Here is a 15,920-nt window from a genome sequence, read left to right on the forward strand (position 1 = left end):
TACCAAAGGCTATACACAAGTACTGCCTCACTGCATTTCAACAATTCTTTCTTCCTAGGTCCTTGGCAACAGTTTGGAATGGGTCCCATCATAACATAGCCCCAGGGGAGGTGGGGCTTACATTGTAAATGTATATTAATTGAATATTATTGGTTATATTTTTGCATCAGATTTGGGTTTATTGGCAAACTGCTTACATGCTGTTACTCCCACAATCATGAAAGTTATTGATAGGATGTAGCTCAAGTACTATACCTACATCACAGAAGTAGGTCACAGTGACCCATATATTATGCTTCACTGACTTTTGCCTATATTTTGTGCCTTAAATTTATTTATCAACCAAAATTATGCTTAAATCGCCAAACTAGATTATATGCATCTCTTTTGGTACCACACCCTTGCAGCAAATGAAGGTCACTGCAACATACATTTCACATTTTTGTGACTTAAGTTCTTGCATTAGCTTGTGACCATTTTGGTTTTTGGCAGGAGTATTAAACCCTCATCATAAAAGTAGGTCACTGACTCGTGTCATGCTTCAGTGACCTGGGGTTCAATTTTGCATCTTTACTGTTCATGCTTGAATGCTTCAATCATTAACCTTGGTTTTTGTATCGATCTCTTAGCACTAAATCTGTACAAAAAAAAATTACCACTGTGCCCTACATTTGACATTTTACGGGTTTGGGTTAAGTTTTTGCATTTAGCTCATGCCCAAATCAACAATCCTGCAATCAGGGGATTCATCTTGTTGAGCACCACTCCCACACCCAATAGCAAGCCATTATGGCTCATATTTTATTATTTCACAATTTGGGAAAGGTTCTTTGTTTTCATTTCTTGGGCACTGTTCATGTTTGAATTGTGAAACTGATGATGATATACATCACTGTTGTTGCAACAAAAGCTTGTCCTAACCTATATTTCATCCTTTACTGGCCAAGTTTTTGTGTTTACTATGACCACACAAAGTTTTGACATGCTGGTTGGAAGCCTAAAATAAATTAACTTTGTGAGGGGATGTATTTTAATAAGCTTTACACCCTTATTGCAGATAATGGTGTCTGTGACCTATGTTTTAAGCTTCATTGACTTTTATTGAAATTTTGTTTAAAATTCATTTACTGGGTGCTGTTACGTTTCATTTATGAAACTTGATAATTCGATGTAGGCTGTGTTAGTACTACACAGTTACAACCAATAGTCACTGTGACCTACATTTGAAACTTGACAGTCATAGGCAAGTTATATGTGTTTAGTTCATGACCATAAAGATTATTTCATGTTATCTGCTTCCTAGCCCACACAGATGGTCCATTCTAACAGTTGGTAGTAGGAATAGATAGGTTTAATTACTGGTAAAGTTAACATTATAATTATACATTGCATATCCTCAGCATGTTCAGTATATTATACATGTGACCAAATATAGGAATTAAATAAATGGTCTGCAAGCTTTTCATGTTAGGTCTTTCCATTAGTGGATAATCAAGGTAATTGGTGATGCATGAATAATGGTTAAAAGGCTGGTTCTATTTCCAAGGTTACACAAAGCCTATGACTTTCAGCCAATAGATTTGGCTTCTTGTGATGGACAATGATAACTTCTGATGTAGTCTTTAAGAACACATATTTTTAAAAAAATAAAATAATAACTGATTTCGGTTTTCTATCAATTCAATTATAGTTCCTTGATTTTGAAAGTTTAAATGAATGTTCTTTTCATTGTTTTATGTCTTGTGTGCCCTGTTTGTTGTTTTATAAGGGTTCAACCCAATTTTCAGCACATAATATACATGGCAGCCAGTATATTTGGTTTGAGAAAGAACCAAGGAAAACCCTGGGAAGAACCACTGACTACGGAAAGCAGACCGCTCCAGTGGCTTAGTGGTTGGAGCATCTGCCTCGGATGCGGGAGGTCAAGGGTTCGATCCCCGGTCGAGGCATACCAAAGACTTACAAAAATGGTACTAACAGCTGCCGCGCTTGGCGCTTAGCATTTAAGAGGTTAATGCTAGGACTGGTTGGCCTGGTGTCAGGATAATGTGACTGGGTGGGACATCATGCTACATGTCTGCGGCATGATGCCCCAGTGTTAGACATCACTATAAACTGTCACACTGCAGACATCATAGAGATATGACTGAAAAATTCTTAAAGCTACGTTAAAAATCCAAATCACTCACACACACGCACTACGGAAAGCTACTGGCAAGCTTTCTCACAAGTTTGTGCATATGATCTATAAAGGCGAGCACTTTAGACCACTCACAGTACTTTGCTCAGTAAAATTTGAAGGAATCAAACCAAATTTGGAATGATATTTGATATTAAGAAAACCTAGGTTAGGTGACATTAGAACACTGCTGGGCAGAATTCCATGTCATTTTGTTGCAATCCTTGACATTCTGGGAATATTGGTTTTCAGCTTTCAATAAAATAAATTTTATATGCATATAAATGTTGTTGAGACCTTGAAATAGATAAATTTGTGCCTTCAGTGCCTTCATTTAGAGAGATTGTGATCTCTGATTACATAATCTTCATTTCTGCAACCTAATGTTGCCAAAGATTGATCGATTTTGACCAAATTTGGCATGCAGATTAATACTGATTAGAGTTTTACACTCTGACTGCCCATTGTCCAGACTTTGGTTTCAAGGAAATCTGGCATGTAGCTTCATAGTGATGAGACCATGAGTGATTTAAATTTCCAGCATGCCATGACTTCATTTACAGGATTCATGTCCCTGATTCTCCATCCTCCTGACATTTGTTTCTGCATTATTTTTATGAAAGATGCTGGATTTCAGCAAAATTTTGCATCCTTCTTTATGCTAAAAAATCACAAAACATGCACAGATTCAAACTCAAGCATTACATGACCTCGTTTACAGTATTTGCACCCTTGTATTGCAGATCCTCCATACTTTGGTTTCTGCAGCGTCATGAATTCTTAAACAAGTTTTGAATTCCAGTGTTCTGTGACAGCCTTTACAAGAGTTGTCTGTCCTTCTGACAATTTAGCAAGGATTGTTAAATTTCAGTCAATTTTGGCATGCAGCTTCAAAATGATGAGACCTAGAACGAATTCAATTTCCAGTGTTCTACAACTTTATTATTAGAAGTTGTGGCTCCAATTGCCTGTCCTCCTAACATGATTTCTGCAACTTAACTTTACAAAGGACTGTTCAACAGACATTGAATGAGCTGGATTTTTGCATTCTGTGTCATCCTTTATCAGAGCAGTGACCCCCTGAAAGTCTGTTCTCATAACCAGGCAAATAAATAATGAGTGGGACCCTTCAAGACAATTGGCAAAAAGCTATAGTTTTCACTTTTTTTTCTGGCAAAGTTGTACAGAGTTGCACTGCTCTAAAACTTGAACTTTATTCTTCAATTTCTGTTTAGCTTTTGAAAGACTGCATTGACTGAAACCAAATTATTTGGTATGGAACTTTACATAAGAACATCTAATGAAGTGGTCTTGAATCGGATTAGCTGATTGTAACTGTTCCAGAGACCATATTTATTACTCACTGAAGTATGATACAACTTTGTAATTAGGTTTATGACATCTAGATTGTGAATGAGATTGACAAGGAATACATATTTTGACAATTAGGCCACAACAACCTTGGGTTGACAAAACCTTTGTTTGCAGCCTGTAAACAACACCTCTGGCAGACAAATGGAAATTTATAGGAAAAACTGTTTTCATATACAGATGACCTAATTAGATTTTCAGGGCAATCAGAGCAATTTTTAAAACAAAAGAAATTACTTATTTTTTTAATACTTTTTTTGGGACTTGGAATTCTACATTAATAAAGTTACCACAATTAAGCAAATTCCACTTGGGTGAGACAAATTAAATTTGATATATTTTTGTTTATATTTTGATAACCTGATTACATTTTCAGGCCATTTCAGCAATTTTTAAATATATTTTAAAACATTTTTAAGCTTGTTTGCTCTCACTTTCTGACAACAATATGTTGGCATGATGAGCAAAAGCAATTTCTGGTAGACATGAAATTTGGTATGTATGTCTGCCCAGATATATACAGTACAAGATTTGATTGAATTTTCATGCAATTATTGAAATATTTTTAATATTTATATATCTTTTTTTTTATTTTTAAACTCTGCCTTTTTAGTGTATATGTCTGCAGTGGGGGAATTCGTGTTTTACAACACAAAGTTAGTTTGACCATCTCTTGCATAAATAATTAATGGGTTGATAGGGTCAACAATAAATGAAGCAACTGTTATGCTAATAATGATGAAAATTGAATCAATATAGATAAGTCTAGAACATCACTCTGTTCTATGTTATCAATATAATTCATTTACACGTATAATTAACAAGGTTTCAGTTTGAAATGAGAAGATAAACAAAAACAAGCAAAAACTTAAATGCAAAGTCTGTCATGGATATGTAATTTTGTGTCTTAAGTTGAAATTGGGTCTTTTGGACTGTAACCAAATGCTACTAATTGCTGGAGAGTCTTTGGAATCGGTAGCTGGTTAGCATCCTCAGGAAGTACAAGTTCTGTTAAGAGTTCACAGCAAATCTGTTTAAGTGACATGACAGTTTCTAAGGATACATACATCATCTTATTATCAAGGAAAACATATTTCCCACTGGGAGAAATAACTGGTGCAAAGTTCCTTAGGCCAGTAAGAGAAATATACTCATACTTTTTGGAAGTTACCAATGATTTTTTACTTATCAGGTATGTAGTAACTCTGTAGTCCTTACAAATTCTAGGTGTCCCTGAATGGGTTTGGTCAAGGCTCTGACCTAACATGGACAGTAAAAGATAGCCACTTGATCTGGCAATCTGCAGGTTGATGAATTTCCCTTCAAAATCCTGACGAAGACTGTCTAACATAATATTTTGGTTCCGAATTCCTGCTGTTCCATCACAAATTACACTATAGGCAGTAATTGATGGTGCTGTGGAATTCTCATCAGGCAGGGATGCAATGTAAAGTGACGAATCCTCTGGACTGAAAGCCACTGCAGAATTAATTTGATTAAATTGTTGAATACAGTTGCCAGTCCTATGGTGATAATTCAGCTTCACCAGGTCCAAGGTTTTCATTTGCTCAACTCTTTTCATATGGCTGACCCAGTAGAGTAAGTTTGGTTTGATCAGCATGTATTGTTGATCATTTGTGAGATAACATTCATAAAGTCCAGTATATTTTGTGCGCATAGTGTATGTTGCCAAACACTTTTGTTCCAGGCAATCCAGTATAAACAGTGTAACCCCATCTCTTATGAAAACTTGGATCACTGCTAAATTCCACTGAAATGCAACAACATTCATTACTTGTAGATCTGTGCCATCAAATTGCAGTTTGTTACGTAGGTTTTGCTTGTTCACATTCTGGAATAATCTAGGGAAAATAAACTGCTTCCCAAAGGTAAGATCTAGGATGACCAGACCAGTTTTCTTTTGAAAAACATGCAGATGTCTGTTTGATAGACAGTGAGGCTGTAACGCAAAAGGGGCACAGGTACAGCCCATGGATGACTGTGAGTACTTCTTAATGCGTTTTTCACATTCTTTGCTAATTTTGCGAATTTCTTTTAATTCACCCATATTCTTCTCGTCTTTGGAAGTGGAAGTTCCCATTATCAGCTTCTTCTTCTCACGTAATACGTATCAATTTGATACCTGTCAATCAAAATTATACTAATAAGCAGTCAGTTTTCGGGGACGTGTCTATGTTTGACGATGACTTGTTAAGTTATAATGCCTACTATATACAGTACTGGAAGTATTGATACAACTGGAAGCTGCACACTAATTTAATGCAAAACCACGAAGCCTGAGCAAGTTTAGTCCAGATTACTAAATTAAAAATATTTATTTATCACACTTTGAGGAGTAGCATTATTTGCCTTTTCTGAGCAATAAACAAGTTGAATCGGTTCTGTAGCAACGAACACCGTCCAAGATTGTTTACAACTGGTTCTTAAAACTTCTGGTTACAAACGGTGTTAGTGTCATTTTCTCTCACCTAAAAATGTACCGCCAGCAATATAGGTTGTCCACGCATTTGTACTCGAAAGACCGTATTTTATTGTTCTACAAACCGTGGTATATAGTAGTTGCACACCTTTCCGTTTGTTGTTATCCCCCTACTGATTTTAAAAACAAAAAGCAGCAAGGATATAAAAAAAGACAAAACTTACTTATTTCTTTCATTGATTTATTCGAGTCTGAATATACCTCCCCGTTTGTTTGTACCCATTAACGATTTAGAAAACGAAAAGGACACATGAGATAAAAGATGAAAAGAATTTAGTCATTTCATTTATTGATTTAAAATTTCAAACCTGAGTGTGTACAGGGGGCCCTAACACCCTTATTGTCTGCGCGTTTCACTCGAAACTTAAGTGAACAGTGCAAATTACGACACTGCTCGCCAGTCATTTCCAGTTCCCGGACAAGTCCATTCTTAGCGAATGGGTATATGGACGACTACACATCTATGTCATTAGATGGAAAATACTACGTCGACTGCTTCCGATATTTAAAATGTCGAATAAAGCAAGGAATATAATGACAACTACAAATTTACCTTTCACGTGGATTTAACAAGCGGTGTAATTGATATGTTCATGTGTGCAAAGAGATATAACTCTAAACTCTCATCATTATGGTAATATAATATATTATCCGGCAGTTACCGACAGTTACCGAATAGGATGAACTACGTCACAATGTTGTCTGCGGAAAGGAGACTAGCCCATTGTGTACGCAATATGGCGCCGTGTTAGTATGGAAAGTCCGTTAAGCATGAAAGGCACAGAAGATGCTAGTGTTGGGGCCACTCTGATCACAGTCAGCTTAGAAATTAAAAATCAATGAAGGAATTAACTAAGTTATATGCACTTTTTCTCACAATGAAGATTTCCTTTATGGAAATCGATGGGGGGGGGGGGGTAAAACAAACGAGGAGGTATATTCCGACTATAACCTGAAATGTCGCCCAGGGTCCCTAACACTGTCAAACTTACTGTTGTTGCAAATCAAATGGAAGCTCTTGAGGTAAACAAGCAGACTGACTGCGACTGTCCTTTTCTGGTTTCTAGAACAGTCCATTTCAGCAAAAACTGTGTCGTCTGCGTCCAGTATTTGTGGTATCTTGTTTTTATATTTCATAAAGGAATTGAACAAATAAAGAGGATCTCGTGTATAAACGTATTTCTAAAAGATATAACTCCAGAATTCATCTTCATCTTCATCTCCTAATTAGGTGCTTGGCCCATATGCACTGAATAGCCGCAATGTGCTAAACTATGTACCTGTGTGATGGAAGGCTCCTTGTACAAGTTAAAAACGGGTTTTAAAAAAAGCACACGGTGTCAATGCTAAGAAATGGAGTCCTCACGTTTCAGTGGAAGGCGCTGTGACGGCTATCTCTAGCAAGCTGTTCCAAAGACGGATGCCCGTGGGGGGAAAAGGAAATTATTATGTGCCCAAAGAATAGTATGGTACCTGTATCTGTTTGTATCTGTTGGTATGGCCTTTACTTACCACAGCCTTTGAGATGCACGTGCGACATAATTGTTTATGAGCTCAAGCAATATTTAATGGGAGGGTTTCTGATGGCCATAGTTTTTGGCACTCCTAAATTGTTAAAAATCATTTTACTACGGAACTGTCCACCATTTACACGAGTCATACCTTGAAGCGCCACGAACACGTCTTGGTGCATTAATGCCTGGTTGGGTAGCTGTTTGCCATGAAAACTCTTGAGCGCTGGCTTCGTGCGAGTCTGTGGTATATGAAATGATAGTGATAATGTGCCTCCAGAGCCGATAAACGCTAGCAAACGCGTTTCTACAGCGACTGAAGGGGTTAGGACAGGCATCCACAATGTTAAGTATGTCAACACAGCGTTGCCATCATCATCAAAATCCTCATCGTACCAAATATATCGTTGATGTTGCCCTTGCGATAAAACATGAATGTATGTTTGGCTGCGAAAATAATAGTGAGAACTTATCTGCAAAACCCAAATATATGACTGAGATCAATCGCAAACGAAACATTCCTGGTGGGTGCACGAAGTTGTCCTCGACGGTGTGTGAATCCATGATTATAATTATCATTGGTGTAACCCATCAGAGAGGCACCACCAACATCAGGCGCAGCAGGCATACTTGGAATTTTTGGGTCTACCAAAGAAATTGACGCAAGTTGACGTTTGATATAAGGGTTATGATTTGCATATGGTCGGGTCCATCCTTGTGAATATCATACTGACCAGGATATCTCGCGTAATCATCGCTGCATCTGGCTAGTTCGATAATTGTCGTGACAACGTCAACTTCGTCGAGAATGCCTCGATTTTTTTCCATCCATGAAATATCGTGCGCTGATAAACAACGCAATGATTATATTGCTGATAAATCCAACATTGGTACAGACAGCGTAATTGGTACTAGCGTCGTCATCATGCACAAGTTTGCCATTAATTTAAAAAAACAGTACAAAGAAATGTACACTTGTAATCCTAGTCTTTGTTCATTAGGATACTTAGCTGGGTACGAATAATACTGGAAATCTCGGATAATTTTATCTACTAACAGAGGTGTGATATCAATGTATTAATAAATGTTATAGTATCGTTGTACATTATCGGTTTCGCCTAATACACCACTGACGCATAGGCCTCGTTCACATCCGTAATCTGCTTCCCATTGCCACATGTTCAATAATTGAATCAGCTAGATTTCATAGATGATTTTACCAACCTGAACTGGCATTGTTGTCGATGGAAGTATAACTGTTCGTCAAAGCGTAACCGCTTTTGATGGTGCTCGAGTCACTAATCACTGTAAGGGGATGTCCATTTAGTACGTACGCATGGAGGGGGAGGCGGGTAACCCAAATGCATACGCTTGCATATGGAGGGGAGCTACTGATAATGTACGTACGCATAGGAAATGGAGAGGTGAAACATGTTCGACTGGGTTCAGTTGGCGTTTGAACTTTAGCGGACAGTAGACAAACTTTTTAAAGTTACGCTGCTTATTTCTTTTGGTGCAGCCAAACATTCAACGTCGGTGGACTATCTGTTTTATTAAACGCGTTAATATTATTATTCCTTGATCGTTTCTGCATGGATTAAATATAGCCGTTCTATATAATTGGGGGTGGGTGTGCGTCAAACGTACGTACGCAGGTGGGTGGTGGAAAAAAGTACGCATGTGTACAGGGAGGGGAGTGGTCAAGCTTTGCCAGATTTAAAGCGTACGTACTAAATGGATGACCCCTAATCAATCTCTAATCGATTGTACCGCTTGGAATCCCAGGTTTTTCAACCGAGCCTCAGCAACGTTTTGGAAGTTATCAATTACTCTCATTGTGTCAACTGAGGATTGTGGAATGAAAGATATACAAGCGTGTGAGTATTCGATAGCAGAAAATCGTTTGAAACATAAGTGGAGATTCCAAGCAATGTATAACCATGCGACGCAATACTTGTGGAAGGTTCACTTCCTGAACATGAACTATAGTTGCTACTGATAGTCTCGTGTGTTAGATTAGTCTGTATCGTAGTTGTGATATTGGTTTATACTTGGTGCGATATTACATCCAATGGTTACGAGTGGCCGAGTGGTATAAAGCGCTCTCCGTTATGGATGACTGCCATCTCACCTCTGTCCGCGTGGGTTAGAGTCTCGGATTCGGTTAATGTGGGTATGTGAGAATGCTTGCCAGTAGTTTCTCGTGGGTCGGTTGTTCTTTCCGGGATTTTCCAGGGTTCTTCCTCCACCATTAATACTGGCCGCCATGTATAGCCTATCGTGTGCTGGAAAATGGCGTTATACCCTACAACAACAACAACAACAACAACATCAACATCCAATGGTTAAGAATAGATTGTCGTCGGATATTTCTTCTGGCCAACCCACAGCTTTTCTTAACGACGACTGTTTAATGTCAACCATACAATGATGATTCGATCGAGATGGCAGAGCTGAATGTGTACACGTATGTAGATCTTAGAATCTTTTCCTGCCACCACTGAAATTCTCTGTTGAATGTCATCTTTGATTGATAAAATGTTGTACGCGTCAGTGGGAAGTTCAGTAATATTCCTTGGTGCCCCAGATTGGTGGTCTGTAATTAATGGCACGACTGAGATTGTCAAAAATCCGCTGACGACTTGGTTCACTAAAAAAATTGCTGTGCTGATTCCATCATTGTCATGTACGCGGGTGGTGGTGGCTATCGAATATTCGCAAGTACCCTTTAAACGTCTTGATGAAGTACATGAGTACCTTTTGCAATTACACCAACTCTCTCTCCAGTTTCTCCGATGTCTTCTTTGGGTTCATATAGGCCTTCTGCGTTGGCATGTGTTCGATGGTCTCTGCGTTTGCCCTCGTGGATTTCTTAATGTCTTTCACCCGTTACGAATTAAATCCGGTTCGTCCTCTGTTCCCGTCAATGCTCCATCTGTTTCATAGTTTCTTTTATGGCTTCCTTAATATTATCGACACCTTTCGAGGTTTTCGCAGTCTTGACTGAAATTTCCTTTGTTGGTTTGATCAGATGCAAGCATGTTAGAATTCCCCTGTAAAGTCTTTCCATGCGTATTGTCGCGACTGTAAAGTATCGTTGACACGCGTGCGTGTATCCATATACTTCTGTAGAAGTTCTTATTAATCGAGTGCGGCTTTGCGACGCGATCTGAATCCTATGATATAGCTATGTTCGCGGATTTGTCATTGTATATGTTTATCATGGTATTTAAATTGCTGAGCCCAAACCCGTGCAATACTTGCCCCCAAAGCCGAGACCGCTCTGCGGTCCACTAGCAATGTCAGTTGTGATACAACTATATTGTACTTGGGTGACCTTTGCTCAGATATTCAGACATTCATCCCACGAGTGGTCGATACGCGCATGCCAGGTCGAATCAATGTTTGTTAGACAATGCAAGTAAATATCACGAAATATCATTAGCCTGTTGAAGTTGTCCCCAATCACTTTAGGCACGTGTGCCTATGGTTGAGTCACAGACATCATGTCTGTGTTTTGTTTTGACCTCGGGAAAATTTTCACTCGGGGTTGTCTTGGCGTTCAAGCATTACATCATCGTACACGACAAAATTATTCTCGCTCGGAATAAGGTCGTCCATAGCAGGAGCTTCCTCGACTATGGACAAGAAATCAACGGTGCAAGCTTTTCTTCTTGGCGACGACTGAGGCGCTTCCGTAAAATCACTGAGTACATCAAAACATGGTTGATGTCCGTCGACGGTGCGATCATGTACAGACGATCCAACGTTAACTATTACATGATTAGGTTGATCACCAGCTAGGGTTTTCTCTGATCCAGTTGGACCAATGATTAACGCACCGAGTTTTGAAACATGTCACCGTGCTTAAGTGGCCTGGGTTTTTGCCTACATATAGAAGTTGTTAATGAAGGTTGGTGGAGCTAAAAGGTCTGTTGCTCATCAGTTTGTCTTGCCTTGGAAAACTCGCGAATGTCATCGATGGTCATAATCATGTCTGCTGGTGAGACAAGTTGTTGCTTTGTCCATTTCGCCGTGACATCGGGCTGTTGTATAACTAACTCTACCGTGCCCTTACCGCGGTACAACATTGACGGCTCATTTGCTCCGTCGTATCTGACTGAAGTGCAACAAAACTCGTATGGTACTTGTTCAGCAATATGCATTTTCTTGGACTGAACGTCGCCAGTTGTGTCAGGAAACGTAATATTCAATCATTCCAAGTCCACATAAATAACTTACGAAACATTCATTTTCCGTTGCACCGCGATGTATTTTAGAATATTTGTGCCAGGCTATGGCATAATTTCACGCTGAAGTTTTTCACTGCTTCCACTGCAGTAAAAATCATGCCCGTCAAGCACCTGTTGCATGGTAAATACGTGCAGACAGGGTTGACATGTATATGCTTTACCATGGTACTTACTACATCGGTATAGCAACTGGGAAATATTCTTTATCCATAATGCGACTCCGAGCCATTCATTTCGCCAGTCAAAAACATATCAACCGCAGTCCACCCATGCGAGTTTTTGCATTGCGTATGTGGGGATAGTGCAAGCACATTAAAGCATGTGTTCCAAGTTCGTACGTGGTTGAGTTCTTCAAATTTTGGATTATAGCCTTACTTTTGAACTTGTGATACAACGTTTACACATATTTGGGATTTAATTCACAGTCCCGCAAGTCACTTTTAAATTTTCATCTTGTATTCTAGGCAAATAAATTATTTGATCTGACAGCGACCGCTTAGGGGTCATGTTCTGGTAACCTATGTTTTTATCATAACCGCTAATTTTGACAGCCAATCACACGAAGTCGTATAATAGAGACTGAACAGTATGGCTGAATAGCGTCAATGTGTGCCGAACGATTTCTGAAAGGTCTTTTCCACTGGCTAATTCAAAAGTCACCAGAACATGACCCCTAAGCGATCGCTGTCATATCTTCATGTAGGACAGTGGAGATATGATTTTAATCAGATCGTTACGCCCATTAATGTAAGTCACTATATCTGTTAAGAGGTTGTTATCTCTAGCATTTTATAACAGCTACCACACACCGTAGCTAAAACATTTTAGCCAGCATTTAGCCATGGGTATGTTATCTTCTTTTAATTTCCATTCGCTACTTCTATTTGTATTCCACTATTAATTTTAATATAATTGTATCTAGCATTTAAACGTTAATTTTCCTCTGTTAACACATATACATAGTTTTCTTTTTAATTTGATATTTCAAATACCCCATTAGTAAAGGGAAAATCTATATATGTTTTGGATATTATGTGTGTGAGATTTCTTCTCCTTCTCTTACATTCTAAGCTAACAAATGGCGTTTTGGATAGAGTGTGTAATGGGATGTTCGATGGTATATAAAGTAGTATTTTTGTGGAATTTCATCTTCCTCTCTTAAACTCAAAGCTAAAAATTGCCCCTTGTGATAGTGTATGTGTGGGATGTTGAATATAATAGGGAAGTTGGATGATAAAGTGGTGTGATGGATATATTTTTGTGGTGTAAGGGATAGTACATTTTGAGAAATTACATCCCCTTCTCTTACATTCTAAGCAAACACACGCCATTTTGGATATTGAGTATGATATGCTGGATAGCATATTATTGTGATGTATATTACTTTTTGTGGTGTAAGGGATAGTCCTTTTTGTGATATTTCATCTTCTTCGTTTACATTCTAAGCTAAAACACTTTTGGGATAGTGTGTTTAGGGGGTGATAAATGGTATAGTTTATGTGATGGACAGTATTTTTGGGGTTTAAGGGATAGTCTATTTTCTGAAATTTCATCTTCGTTTAAATTCTAAGCTAACACATGACGCTTGTAGTGTGTGTGTGTGTGTGTGTGTGTGTGTTGGTCTTTGGTTGTCCCTATATAACTCCCTTTGTCAAATTCATTTCACCTACCTACCTACAGGAGCGCGTATTGAAGTCAGCCACTTGCAACACTTTTACTCGGTAGCCGCCCAATTGAGATCAGCCACTTGCAACACTGTTGCAATTTTTCCCTAATGTCCAGTACCGTGACATCATTGAGATCCTGAAACTTTGAGGCTTTAAATATAGACTTGGGTTTTTCCATTGGATTTTACTAAAAGATGGGACTATAAATATATACTTGCGTTTTTCCAAAGGATTTACCACAAGTTGTAGCTATAAATAGATACTGGGTTTTTCCAGAAATGGAATTTCAACAAGATATAGCTGTAAATAGATACTATTTTTTTCCTTATAGGATTTTGATTCAAGTTGTGGCTATAAATAGTTACTATGTTTATCCATTTTAGTCTAAACCGATATAATCTAATGTTCCGGGATTTGTTTGGACTCCGTTAAATTCTGGGACAATTTCGTAATTTTAGCGTTACTTTTAGTCACATCCATTTGGCGTTGGTCTTTTTCCTTGATTATATATATTTATAGCATCATTACAACTATGCAAATTTAAGAACACCGCCAACATAATTTCAGGTCAAGGTAATGCTTTATATAAAAAATCTCGGATACGAGAATGTAGTCATTATACAACGGTTACATACTACACACGTGTGCAAACTGAGGTAATCTATTTCCAGCAATGTTACTATATATCCCAAATTGAGGTCAGCCGCTTGTAACACTGTTTCAATTGCCGTGACGTCTTGGATCTCAATAGTCCCATCGATGTTCGTTTCCTCTTAAGGCCAGAGAGTTCCGCCCTGTTCAATCTCCGTTTGAGGCTATACAGTCCCATCCTGTTCCATTTCCCCTCGAGGCTAGACAGTCCCACCCTGTTCTATTCTCATATTGCCCCAATTGGCCATATGTGATTCCTATATTGCCCCAAGTGGCCCAATTTAATACCCCTATTGCCCCCAAGTGGCCCTATGTAATTCTTATATTGCCGCCATGTGGCACAGTATAATTGCCTTTATTGCCCATGCTAATTCCCATATTGCCCTTGCAAACCCTTGTTTTTCCCTATATAAACTTATATTGGCCTGAAGTGCCCCCCTTAACTACCTACCCCATAGTCCCAGACTGACTGCGCCAAAAAATTAATACAAATTTTTAAAAAATTATATATAAAAAATATGTTAGCTTCTTAGTGTTCAGGTATAATGGATACAAAATCGTAAGACTAAAATATTAGCTATTTCAGCAGGGCCATAGAGAGCGATCACGGGCCCTGGAGTAAGAAACACCCGGGCCTCTCCTAGTTCTTGTTCAAACAAAATTTTTCTTTAAAAAAATTTAAAAAACTGTTGTTCGGCCCGGGCCCTGGGGATATATTCTCGGTTGCCCCCCCCCCCTGCCCTTTTCGGCCCTGTACTTCAGAAACTCTACACTACTCACAACCATGACTGAAATCAAACTTGTTTATTTTTCATTTGCATGTTTGTTCACTCCAACATACAGCTTATCTGTTGAGAACAATCTTAGCATGTGTTATTGTTTGACAGATCTGGACTGATAAAATGAGAGTGTGAAATTTTCCAAAATTAGTTGAGACTGTCAGAGTAAACAAATACAGATGACCCAACAGTAAGGTCCACATGGTGTTCCGGACCAAATTAGTGATCAAATAATTTTATTTTAACACCTTGTTACTTTGTTGAAAGTAAGATTTATCTCCCATGGTAGGCGATCGCTCGGAGTCTTTTTATTCCCATTGGCAGTTCACTATAAAAGCTAAAGACTGGAACATTAAATCTTGGTTAAAGGGTAGAGCTTATTCTATATAGCGTCATTTTAACGGAAACATGATCAATTTTGTTTCGGAATGAAACTTAATTTACACCTGAAAGTTTGAATTACCAAACCCCCCACCCCCATCTTCTCACTTATCTTGTAGTGAAAGTATATGTATGTATATAGGGTTTAACGTCACAGCAGGATATATCCATATAGTACTGAATAAGTTTGGGTATCCCACATTTTAATTTATGCAAAAGCAAAGATATAATGCAGGAGAGGGTAAAATCCTTCAAAGTTGCAGTAACAGTCGCACAGGTCATGTAGGCATTCAACGCCGACTCTGTAATGCCTAATGGGTGTCATTTTTAAGAATTTGATTCTAAAGTAACAAATATTTACTTCGTTTGAATTCTTATACATCCGTATTCCTTTGGAATGTTATTATTTAGACGCCCAGAGAAGTACATACAGCAAAATCAATGTTAAAGTACATATATATTTTTGGACAAAATGAACCTAAAGGTATGATCCAGAACAATCCGGATTGAATGTCGCGTGCTGTGATGCCACAATGAGAGCTACACATATTGATAAACAAATTCCACTCAATGTGCTGTGTTTTGACCCAAGTTTAGTATATGGCCACCATTGTAGAAGTCCATAGCG

At 38.4% G+C, this 15,920-nt stretch overlaps 1 protein-coding gene across 1 annotated transcript in view; it reads left to right on the top strand.

The window, feature by feature from the left end:
* The first annotated feature begins 15,186 nt into the window (after positions 1-15,186).
* Positions 15,187-15,920, top strand: part of LOC149802338 (uncharacterized) — a 34,736-nt gene continuing 34,002 nt past the window's right edge. The window contains exon 1 of the mRNA XM_089951550.1: positions 15,187-15,281. The gene's annotated coding sequence lies outside the window, so the exon portion shown is untranslated. The remainder of the gene's footprint in view (positions 15,282-15,920) is intronic.

Source organism: Sinohyriopsis cumingii, chromosome 3 (assembly GCF_028554795.1).
Source record: "Sinohyriopsis cumingii isolate HCF-2022 chromosome 3, ASM2855479v2, whole genome shotgun sequence".
Taxonomy (NCBI): Eukaryota; Metazoa; Mollusca; class Bivalvia; order Unionida; family Unionidae; genus Sinohyriopsis; species Sinohyriopsis cumingii.